The sequence below is a fragment of the Aplidium turbinatum genome, chromosome 2 (genome assembly GCF_918807975.1).
Source record: "Aplidium turbinatum chromosome 2, kaAplTurb1.1, whole genome shotgun sequence".
NCBI lineage: Eukaryota > Metazoa > Chordata > Ascidiacea > Aplousobranchia > Polyclinidae > Aplidium > Aplidium turbinatum.
Genome location: NC_137473.1, coordinates 28288919 through 28301241, shown reverse-complemented (window position 1 = coordinate 28301241; position 12323 = coordinate 28288919). Strand labels below are relative to the sequence as shown.

At 39.0% G+C, this 12323-nt stretch overlaps 1 pseudogene; it reads right to left on the bottom strand.

The window, feature by feature from the left end:
- Positions 1-10215: 10215 nt before the first annotated feature.
- On the bottom strand, positions 10216-10316 carry LOC145765721 (U6 spliceosomal RNA; annotated as a pseudogene).
- Positions 10317-12323: the final 2007 nt, after the last annotated feature.

Below are 12323 nucleotides of genomic sequence, written 5' to 3'. Positions count from 1 at the left end.
TGAAAATCAACAAAAATCACTCGACTACACTTGCAGCAAAATTGCTAGGGTTGTTCACTAATTTGTCTAGAAAAAAAATGTAAAGTCGTATGGTTTGCACATCTCATAGGCCTACGCGGTGCCTTTGGCACTTCAACCAGTGTTTAAAAATGTCGTCACAAGTTATATATCAACATCTACACATATCTGTCGTCACATACTCCTCCATATCCGACATTGATTTTCGTGACTATGGGCAGTGGCGTAGCAGCCACTTGGCGGTTCTTGCTCTGCGCCAGGGGCGGCAGGTTGCAAGGGGCGGCGAAATGAGGCTGCACAGTGCACACAGCACGAGAAATGAAGTAATGCGAAAATAAATAAAAAGTAAAACAAGAAAATAATTTACAAAGAGACAGCTATCACACCTCAAAGCTCAAAATGATAAAGTATTTACGTGCTACCATGAATGATGATCGGCTATCTGCTCTATCGATTCTTTCTATAAAAAGAGACTACGTTCAAAAACTTGATTTTGAAGATATTATCGCTGATTTTGCTTCGGCGAAAGCTCGAAAAGTTCAATTTTGAGGCGGCTATTGATCTTTTATTTGCCTAATACATTTGTTGTCCATTTTTTGTCTTTTATTTTTGGCCCGCTGAGACAGTGAGGCTTCTTTCTCAAGCAAAATAGAACTTCTGAGACGCGGCACATTATATGTAATTATTTTTATTGAAAAGATTGCTTGAACATGAAACTATTTCAAATTTTGCTGCAGTCTACTTAGGGCGGTATTTTCAACAAAAGCCAGGGGCGGCAGCATATGCTCCTACGACACTTAGCGGCGGGGGTCTGGGGGGCCTCCCCAAGAAAATTTTGAAAAATTACTTTCAGTTTGGTGCATTCTGAGAGTATTTTCAACAAAATTGTGGGTATGAATATTCCTGTAAATTGGTTCTTGTCCGGTGGCATAGCAAAAGGACAAGATCATGTTTTCTTCAGCATTTTTCGGAAATAAAGCTAAGTCTCTATGTTTTCTTGTTGCTAATTCCAGGCTGAGATATTTGAATGTTTGGTATTGGCAAAACTCGCTCTTTTAATGCAGTTTCGTTTGAAATTAGGCAAACTTTGTTTTAGAGACATAGGTTGATTGCTTTTTTTGCGAGATTATTACAGTTTTATTATTTATCAATCTTCTCCTTGGTTGATCCAAAAAGCGATCTTATTTCGATAAGTTGCCAACTTTTATGCTTTGAAGTCAACCCAAAGTTTAGAAAATGTAACGTCATAGACGTCATACATCTTGATGAGTGTCAAACAAAAAGCTTTGAGACAATAAAGTTACTTTATTTCTGATATATTCAAGTTTTGTATAACGAATAGCTGTTAAAAGACGTTAAAATACGAATAGCTGTTAAAAGACGTTAATCTAGATCGAACAAGCGATCTCAGCAGTTACAGATGGCTTGCATCCTTGCACAGTTTGACGTGAAATTACTTCATAGGCTAAAGCTTTTCTTGCAAACAATGTATTAACATCCGAAAATTTAATTTGAAAGGTTGAAACCCCCAAACCCCCTCCCTTGGCTACGCCACTGGTGCAAGACATGCAAGACAGTGATATATTATTTAATTTCGCTTGTTTTCTACAGCTATTGTCTACTGCAATATAGCCTACCAAAAGTCCCACATTTTTGAAATGTCTGATCTGTTGAAAAAAATAAAATTCAAAATAAATCACAGTTTGATTCCGTATGGGACTTGCAGCTGTCATAGCTAGCGAAATTCTGCAAAGCTTTTTTCAAGATTGAAAAACCATGTTTTACAAATGCACTTTCTGATTATCCAACAGTCTGTCAGCTAGATATGCCTCATGATTTTGACTAGTCTGTTAGTTGACAGAGAAATTATCAAATACTGTACTGAAACGCTGTGAAAACGTTTTTCCATGCTTGGAAAATACAGATGTCAAAACATAGTAGATATATCAATCGCAGAGGCGGTCACATGCGTATTGCGTAGCCTATGACATTGTGAGAATTGACGCTAGTAAAAGTTGATGGAATAAATATACTGTGACGGCCACTGGGCGTAGTTCAACTGCAATAAATACTCAGCTGGTGTTAAATGATTTTTTATTCTTAATATTTCTTTTTCCTATCCACAAAGATTTCATCAGGAAAATGCACAATATCAAATGATAAGTTTAAAACACATTAAATAACAATTTTTATATTTCTTATAAAGATGCCAAAAATGCAGTATGACGGAACAATGCAGTTAAAGTCAACATGTTTCTACGTTTATTAGACGTAAAAACAAGCTTCACTGAAAGTAAAAATAATTAATCAATTAAAACGCCAACCCCAGCCAGCTAAATCTGCTGATTTTACATCGATTCAACGTTGCAGGGCGTTGAATCGATGTAAAAAATGCACAATCTTGTTCGCGGAGACGCAAGTCTTCCAATTTAAAGGCAATAAGTAACGCAATATTCTCAGAAATAAAAGAATGAGAAAAGAATTTTACTACAAGTGAAACGTATTTCAACGTCTAATAAACGTAGGAACATGTTGACTTTAGTTGCATTATTTCGTCATACTGCATTTTTTTGCATCTTAATACGTACCGTATATAATCTAATTGTTCGCTCATTTTGTGTTTTAAACTTTATTGTCATTATATTGCGCATGAAATCTTCGTGGATAGGATAAAGAAACATCAAGAATAAAAAATCATTTAACACCGGTGGAGCATAATTGCAGTTTAATAGCCTAGAATAAACTTTAACTAATAGTAACAGGACTACAGTATAACATACCAAGCTGTTAAAAACTCGACAGGAAAAGTAAAATGTAGCATCCTTAGCTTCCGAATACTCCAGCCAGAGATAGTCATCAAACCACTGGTTACTTACTGTATTACTTTAGTAGACTTCGTTGAGTTAAATTTACACTATATCCTTGAAACATTGAATGACCCACTGCTGTATGAACTGCCACCACTCAAGAACCAAGCAAGAGCCAATCTGCTTCTTCTTCGTCGTATGAGCTGTTCTTCCGGATTATGTGTTTGGGCATGATGTCATCAGCCACTCGACAGTCTCGTCATCCAGGGCCTTCAGTCCAAGCGTTCCATGTGGTGGTTGATGGATTGGGCAGTCATGGACGACATGATCTACTGTCTGGTCTGTGGCATCACACTCGCATCCCAATGAGGGAGCCAGGCCCCATCTGCACATGTCTGAGCGAAAGCGACCGACGCCGGTTCGTAGGCGGTTAAGCCGGACCCACTCAAGTCTTGCGAGGGGCATTCCCGGAGGGTGGGGATCGACGTCGGGTAGGAAATCACGGAGTCGGGAGGTGTTGTTTTGCCACTCCGTGTTCCATGTGTAGTTCATCCAGTGTGCCGCACTTATTCCAAGATCTTCAACGTTGTTCAGAAGCTGTCGTGCGGCGGGCACAAATGGGCGTCTTGATTTCAGTCGCTGCTGTTCTCCATGTAGGCGCTGGAATGTACTGTGGAGGAGGTGGTCGGGGTCCAGCGCGCGACGAGCAAGGAAAATGATGGCTCCTTTACGGCGAAGCTCAGCAGGTTGGATGCCAATCTGCTGAACAGCCGGTACCGGTATTGTTACGAGACAGGCAGCAGGCGAAGTACGTGAATAGAATCACAAAATCGTAATAATAACAGCAGCAAAGAGAGTATGTTTAAAAGAAAAGAGAAAACTTTTACCCCCCTTGCAACTTGAGTTGACTTCAGGTTGGGATCCAAATATTTAAAAAGAAATAACAATATGTAATAATATAAACAAATTAAAAAGATGATACCCAAAACATTGGGGGGGCAGATGCCCCGCCTGCCCCCCCTCTGCCGGCGCCACTATAGTATATTTTATCAAGAAGATTTTTGATGAGGAATTGTAACTTGATTGTAGGAAAGCAAACATGATGTCTACTCAAAATAAAAGTTTGAAACTGTCTCAATTTTTTCTATTTCTTACACGTAACGAAACTTTAGAAAAATTAATGAAGTAGCTTATTGGGATATCAATGTTGAACAATCAATTGAATGTCGAATAGTTTTACTTTGAGATTGTAGATTGCTTCCAGAAATCGTTAAAGGATTAAACAAATGACTTAGCACTTAATTAATTCCAAAAATCATTCTCAAATCACCCGGCATTTATAACAGGTTTGCTTTGACCAGAAGCATCCAGAAACTACGGTAGAGTTACATCACAAGAAGTCATTATTATGGTTAACGTTTGTTAAACGTAATTATGTTTGTGACGTCATAACATCATGCAGTAGGTAAAAATGTTCCTCAAGTCAAAGACGTTTCCAGAATCGCACGAACGCAAAATCTTCTAGAAGCAAGTTTTGCAATAAAAAATTGCGTAATTAAAGGTTACTTTAAGACAGTAACCGACAATAACGCCTTGAAAGAATTACACAATTAAAACAGCACAAAATACAGTAAACCAGGGCTTCCCAAACTTTTTTGCTCGCAACCCCTTGTAATATCCTAAAATTTTTCGCGACCCTTTACGGTTAAAATGATAAATAGTGCGATATATAGCCTACATTTGTGATATTGATGAAAAGGTTTTCAAATGAAAACTTGAAACAAGCTAACGGTACTCAATGACTTTACAGTTTACACGTAGCCTACTGGAAACAAAATAAAAAAACCAAACACATTTCTTCAGATGGTTGTGAGTGCGATGGATGTGACATCTTTTTGCTACAAAGCAAGGCTAGCCGTGACTCAGTTGGTTAATGCTAGTTTCAAGGCGGTTTCAAAGCTGCTTACAGTAGTTTTGATAGTTGTTTGTCAACGTTGAAAACGCTGACTCACACAAATTGCCGTCGTTTTGGCTCCAGTTCGTGTCCGAGCATTGGTTTTATTTTCCAGTCGGATGTGACTTTGGAGGCCTAGTCTACAGTGGAAAAGACATGGGAAAAAATCACATTGTATGGAGAGTTGGGAACGTGGTTGTATTAGCTTTTTTTCTAATGTTTTAATTCCGTGCCTTCCCTCGTTCTCTTCCTCCAAATTGACCTATCACTGGCAAATTGTTCCCACGATTGTAGATCAATGTTTGCTGGGTCGAGGGAGACTTTAACTGATCTTTGTAATGGCATCGTTCATGAGACGATCCTCTCAACGAGTAGGCCTACCCAGCATTTGCCTTGGTTTCCTCTGCTGGAAATTTTCAAGACAAATACGTCAAAACAAACGACAGGAGTGCGGTTAGGCCTAAAGCTGAATCAGGTAATGGCAGACATTCCGCATTAACGTTAAGCCAAAAAGTGCAAAGGTGTTTTGCATAAAATTTATAAATTTCAACAAAATTTAAATTTCAAGTCAAAAGATAGATCAGTAAATTTTATCTGAGAGAAGTGCTCGGTAGGCTAGCTACTTTGTTTTTGCGGTGCAAATAGGTTTTGGATTCAATATAATTTAGTATTGTCCAATGCTGGAAGAAAATACTTCTGAAACTGGTAACAGATTTGACAAACGTTTAATAACCAAAGGCTTTAGCATTTGATTTTACCTCATTGTTAACCAAAAATTTTTCAGTAAATGAAAACATTTCAAACGAATCATTTGCAACTTTTTGTTTCCAGACGTTTAATATGTTGATAAACGCATTAATTTTAGATTTCAATGTAGCCTAAAAACATAGATGTTTTCTCGATGGAGGGACAACTTCGTTCAGTTTTTTAAGCAAATCTGATAAATAGCATAATTTCAAGAACCAGATGTCATTGCCAAAACAGTGGGCAAAGTCTACATTTTTTTTCTTTAGAAAAATCACGACTTCAATTTTAAACACTAATACGGTAATCTTTTCAGCTTCAACTTTTAAAATCCATCTTAGGCTACTTCACATTGCAATAAAATAGTTTAAATTCCTATGCCGTTTTACCACATTAATTTGCGGAAACACACTCGTATTGAGTGCCCGATTCTCAATACAGTTAATAACTTGCACAGAAGTGTTAATATTCAGTACTTTGTGTAAAATTGTTACTCTCTCCGCGACCCCTGAAGTTCGTTACGCGACCTCTTGCGGGGTCGCAACCCCCAGTTTGGGAAGTCTGCAGTAAACAATATCCCCTTTGGCACTCTCGTGACGTCACGATATTGAGAATGATGCTTTCAGTCTCTTTATGTCTGTAAAACAAAGTTTGCCTAGTTTTAAACGAAATTGCGTTGAAAGTGCAACTTTTTCCAATACTAAACATTCAAATATCTCAGCCAGGAATTAGCAACCAGAAAATATAGAGACTTAGCTTTATTTCCGAAAAATGCCGAAGAAACGATTTCAAAGATTGAAACCCTTTCTTCCGAGGTAGTTCTGCTCTGGGTAGAGTGTTGGTATTGGGAAGGACTGTGAATTGGGTTGGTCTCGCAACTTCTCTCCATTCACTGTTCTAAATTTCGGAAATGTGGAAGTTGGATTTACAGATAGCTGCAGCATGTCGGGAAAACGGGCCACGAGATTTCAAGCACCGGGGCTTTTGGGAGTGCGAGTTTAGGACAATCTGGTTGAAGAGGTGGTCATCCCTTGACATAGCTTGTAGGATCAGACTGCCTACGTGTTTTTTTCTATGAAGTTTACATTGGGCGATGCCTGATAGTACCGGCATAAAGTCAGTGGGAGTTGGAAACAGGCAAGCAGTGATTATTCTCATGGTGGTGTTGAGGGCAATATCAATTTTGCAAGTGTGTACGCCGCGGCATCCAGTGAGAGAAGCATATGCGGAGGTGCTGTAAACAAGTGCAAGAGCACTAGTGTGGAGTGTGGATGTACTAGCACCCCAGGATATTCCAGCTAGGCATCTCAGCAAGTTGTTGCGTGCTGATAGCTTAGCATGGAGGGCTTCAGCATGGTGTTTGTAGCCTTGTAGGCTAATTGTCGGCCGAGCTTCACTCCTAGATGGGTGGGACACAGGTTGTGTGGGAGTGGATTTCCGTTGAGAGGGCTGACAATTGGCGCATAGATTCCATGTTGCAAAGGTGAAAAGGTGTGACAGTGGTTTTTGCTAGGCTCAGTTTCAACATCCACAGTTTCAGGCAGTCTGCTATTTGGGCCATGTCATCTGTTAGTGCTTCCTACGTTAGCTTTACTGCTTGATGAGTCGTACAGCGTACGTGCCGAAATCCAGCTTGTTCTTTTGGTAGCTGGGGATCAACAACTGGCTCGAGTCTAGTTAGCAGGGCCATTCCAGGATCTTATATGGGACGCAGAGTACAGTAGTGATATAGGGCGATAGCTCTTGCGATCATCAGCTGGCTTGTTTGCTTTTTTGGATAGAGCCACTACAGTTGCCTTTCGCCAGATTTTAGGTATGGCGTGGAGGGTCAGGCAAGCAAAATAAAAGCTTTTCAACCATACCAGACATTTAGGGCCACAGTGCCCTAAGAATTCTGGAGGGATGTTATCGGGCCCTTGTGATTTTCCGCTTTTAACTTGTTTGATGACAGATGCAAGTTCTATAATGCTGAAGGGGGCTGACAAATGACCATCTGCGATTGGGGCGTTCCAGAGCCTGCTGCATTTCTGCTTCACTGCAAGGGCATGCTTCTTATTTGCCACTTTACATGTGCTATTGGCTAGGAGCTGTTGTGCTATGGCGTTAGCGGTTACATGTCATCGTTTAGGATTGGAGATGCGACCTGTAAGGCAATTGAAAGTTTTCCATGCAGCTCTGCTTGAGTGGGTGAAGTCAATGCCTTGCACTGTATTTTCCCAACGCTGTTTACGTTTTACGTTGAGGTGTTCCAACAGATCAGTGGCAGTCATGGATGTCTCTTCACTGGTTTTTGAGACCAGCAACGCATCATAGCGTTTGTTGCATTCTTCGTCCGTCCCAAGAAGGTATGAATTGACGGCGGAATCCACCGGGATGGACTTCTTTGCTGCCACGAGTAAGGTTTTGCAGAAGGCTTTATAACTAGCGGGATAAGTGTTCAGCTTTGCATTGCATTTCCCTATGGGTTTGTAAGGCCTTGAACCTACAACACGTTGAAAACAACTTCACAAATGCAACTGAAATTATAAGAAAATGAAATCTTAACGCTCTTAAGTTTACCTTGCCTAATACTAATTATATTGCAAAGTTGCATTTTCCTGTCCCGGTAGCCTATGCAATGAATTATTACTAGGGCAATTATTTTTTGGCCTAAAAATTGAAACTTTTGACATTGATAGGTTATTCCTGGTAGTTTCGCATACTTGTACATGTAGAGGGTCTGCTACTATTCGGTGAGTCCAATTCTTATCCGTTACACCATCTTTCTGCGCCAAAGTAGACTACAAGGTGTAAAATGAAAAATTCACTGACAGCGCAAACTCTACGACACCACGACAATGCAGTTTGTAAACAATTTTGACTTTGTGAACAATGTTGACAATTTTTGATCTAACGCTACAATTTTGATGAATTTTTGACTTTATTTGACAAGTAAAAAGGTAATCACCCTAATAATTATCAATTTTATATCAACAGGTGTTCAACTGTTCATGTTGTCACTGTGTGGCAATGGTTGAACAACATCAAGCTTTGTGCTACTGTGAGATAGATACAGCACAGATGAAAGACATGCTAGATCAGGGGTTCTTAAACTGGGGTCCATGGACCCCCAAGGGGTACGCGACTAGTTTTAGGGGGTCTATGAAGGCCCAATGGAAATCTTAGTGTCTAATGTCAAAAATGGAATACATTTTTCAACAGAAAAATGAATAAGTTCAAACAACGCTGATGATTTCTAGTTTGTCGTTTCCTGATAATTGTTATCGTATTGTAGCCTACTGTTTTTTGTTGCGTACGTTTATTACGGTATTCATTAAAATTGTCTTTCAATTCGAAAAGTATTGGCGATTTTTGGAGTTCATTGATGCAAGCATATCCTCTTTTGGGAAAGAGAGCCATGGCTGCTATAATCCTTTTTGCGACTACATATTTATGTGAGTCAGGATTTTCATCCTTGGTAACTATCAAAACAAAGAGTCGAATCCGGTTGAATGCAAAGGATGACATGCGTGTTGCTGTTGTCCTATCAAAGGCAAAGCCACAACTTCATGTTCTTGTTGAAGATAAACAGCAGCTTCTTTCACATTAATGAAATTAAATCGAAGATATTGAAAAACAATCTGCATTCGCTATTTCTTAAATTTAATAAAACATAAATTTTGTTACCAATTCAATTTAATTTTATTGCTACAAAGGGGGTCCAAGCCAACTAAATTTTTGTTTTAAGGGGTCCGCGTTAAAAAAAGTTTAAGAACCCCTGTGCTAGATGGACAATTGGACATGCATGATTACATTTACTCTGCTTGTTTGTTAATATATGGCACTGTTGAAACAAAAAAATTGACTTGACTTGCTATCACCTTATTTGTTTCCAAGTTATCAATTCCATTCAGTAAAAATAAAGTAAAAAGAATTTTTTTAGGTTAAATTAAAATGGCCTTAGTAATATGTAAGTTTGCACCGAGTGAAAAATGCACTAAACTATGAAAAGCAATTCAATGTCCTGTTAAATCTACATAAAATCGCTCATTGTGTTGGTCCAAGAAATGTAGCCTATGTGATCAGACGAGCGTGAATTTACACAGTAGCATATGTAGAGTTGGTTGGTTGTGTAAAATCTAGTGTATGCCATTTCTTTGAATGCAGTATATGAACTAGACCAGGGGTCACCAAATGGCGGCCCGCGGGCCGCATGCGGCCCGCCACGCTGTATCGCTGCGGCCCGCGGAAGGTATCAGCGTACAAGTATAACCAAAAATACTTTTCTTGAGGAGTTAAAGAGCACACAGGCAAAAAAACACTTTCCGAGAAGCATATTTTCGCTTTGCATACGATTCCACCGACCGACCAATCAGATTATAGTTCTAGGTGGGGGTTGCTTAAAGCTATTCCAATGCGATGTCCAGCCACACTGTCCCAGTGGTTGATTAAAACGTCTGTTTTCGAATTTCGAAAATGTCGAGCATAGGGTTGCTTATTTTAAGTTTGCAAATGTCATGTAAACACTAGTGTGCGTTTCACCGTTATTGTGTTTCACGACCAGTGTTCTCTTTATGCAAGTTTTTGTTGGCAAAATAGGTCGGTGTGCCAACTCAATTTATAATAAATTGGCCAAATTTAAAAACTTTTTCTGATTGTATTATGAAAATATTTAGCTTAGTACTGCAAAATGTTTTTTTTTTTTTTTTTTAAAGAAATATGGATCGCTTCACGATTTCGCGTGTCATCCTTGCGCAGGGGCCATGCTGATCTTCTCTATCGTTCCAATTTTAGTATACCTACTGCCGAAGCAAGTTCTGCAAAATGTTGTTAATCAACAAATTCTTGCCACGCTGATAAGCACCGCAAGTGACAGTTGTCTGTAACAAAAGAAAGACGGTTTTATAGACTCTCACAAAAAGGATGAAAAAGCAACTCATTGCTTTTTTAAAGGGAAGACTGTTCATGAATTACAATTTTTGGGTGATTTCTACAAACATTTGTTTCATGGTGCCTGGTTTCTTTTTCCCTGTTATTGGAGCCTATTTTTCGCTGATATGTTTGTAGGTCACTATTGTTGCCTATAGCCTATTGCGATGTGTCAAACATTTCCTTGTTTACTAAAATTGTTAATTGCAAGATATCTTTTGTGAAGCGAAGTGACAACACCACTCTTGCTTGGCGATGAATATTCTGATGAAACCGCTCGCCTCGCTATAAGTGCGCAAAACAAGTGGCCTCGCTTATTAGGCATTGTTAAAAAAAGTCAAAAATGTTGTAAAAGGAGCTTGGCCTGGCAGTAGCGTTGTTCAATTAATTTTGTTGCTGCGGTATTCTAAAATAAATATGAACAACATGTAACGTTGGATACAAGGTACGAAATGCGTTCTTTTTTAGCATAAGAGTCAACCTACCTAACATTTTATTAGTGCGGCCCGCCACAGCTCTCCTTAGTGCCAAAGTGGCCCGCATGCAAAAAAGGTTGGTGACCCCTGAACTAGACAAAACATTATTTCATTCTCCAAGTATAAAAACTACCGATTGTAATCATAGAAACTCTGGTTAATGAGAGAATACACACAGTTAAATTGCCCGCAGTAAGAAATATTGCTCGATGAGCTGTTGCTTGTCCTTTATGACGTAGGCTGTACAGTCGCACGCTTCGCTGCTCACGCAAAGTCCCGTTTTGACAGCTCTGACAAAAGCACGCGCGCAATGCTGATCAGACCGCAATGGGGCAAAATTTTATTGAAAATCGTTTTATGGTAGCATGGTAAACACAAAGAACATGGAAAATCGCCAAGTCAAGTTTTTCCTTTAGTATCCCTTTAAGGTACTAGAAGGCTCTGCTGTCCTGGTCGCGGGGAAACTACATTTTGTCTGGCCTGTACCCTTCGACCAGCCTGGCTTGGGTGGCCCTTCCAGGAGCAGATGCCAGTACCGCTCAGCATTTAAAGATGCTTTGGAAGCTTTCACCAGCAAGCTTGATAATTGAAAGAGAAAAGTTGGAAGAAACAATTGAACATGTTTAAAGAATTATCATCGGTGCAGTTGTTAACGACAAAGAACACGTTCTTCCAGAGTTGGAATTTTGCAACATCTCACAGCATTAGAACTGGAATTCATTCGATATTTTCCTGAAATTTATGACGATGAGCTTGATTTAATACGAAATTCATTCACATTGTTGATGGAAAAAGTTTCCAATAAATTGCAGGATGAATTTTTAAAACTCAAAACGGATTTTTGCGCAAGAGACTTAGTTATTCAGAGAAAAATCAATCACTGGATTTTGGCCATTACTGTGTAATTCCTATCCCAAAGTGGCAGAGAAAGCTATTCGAAGTATCCTTCCGTTTGCTTCCACTTATCTATGCGAATCAGGTTTTTCAAGTCTTGCAAATGAAAACAAAATAGAGAAACAGATTAGACGTGGAGAATGACATTCGTTATGCTCTTTCCAATACTCTTCCACCACTTTCATGAGTTGTCGAAACAAAAAAATCACAAACTTCACACAGACTGTTAAATGCATTGACCCTTATATTTTGAATGTATTCTTTGAATAAAATACTTTTCAGCAACGTTCTACATTAATTAAATTTTTTTAGTATGAAAAGAAATACTACAGGCTAAAAAGCTTATAAGTAGTTAAAGTTTAGTTTATCTTCCAAGACTTAGATTATGATATTAATGTAAACGAGTTTTTAACAAACTAAATTTATAGGGGGGAATTTGGATTTAAATATCAACTAAAAGGGTCCACCGGATAAAAAAGGTTGGGAACCACTGCACTAGAGCCTAACAGAAAACCAATCGAT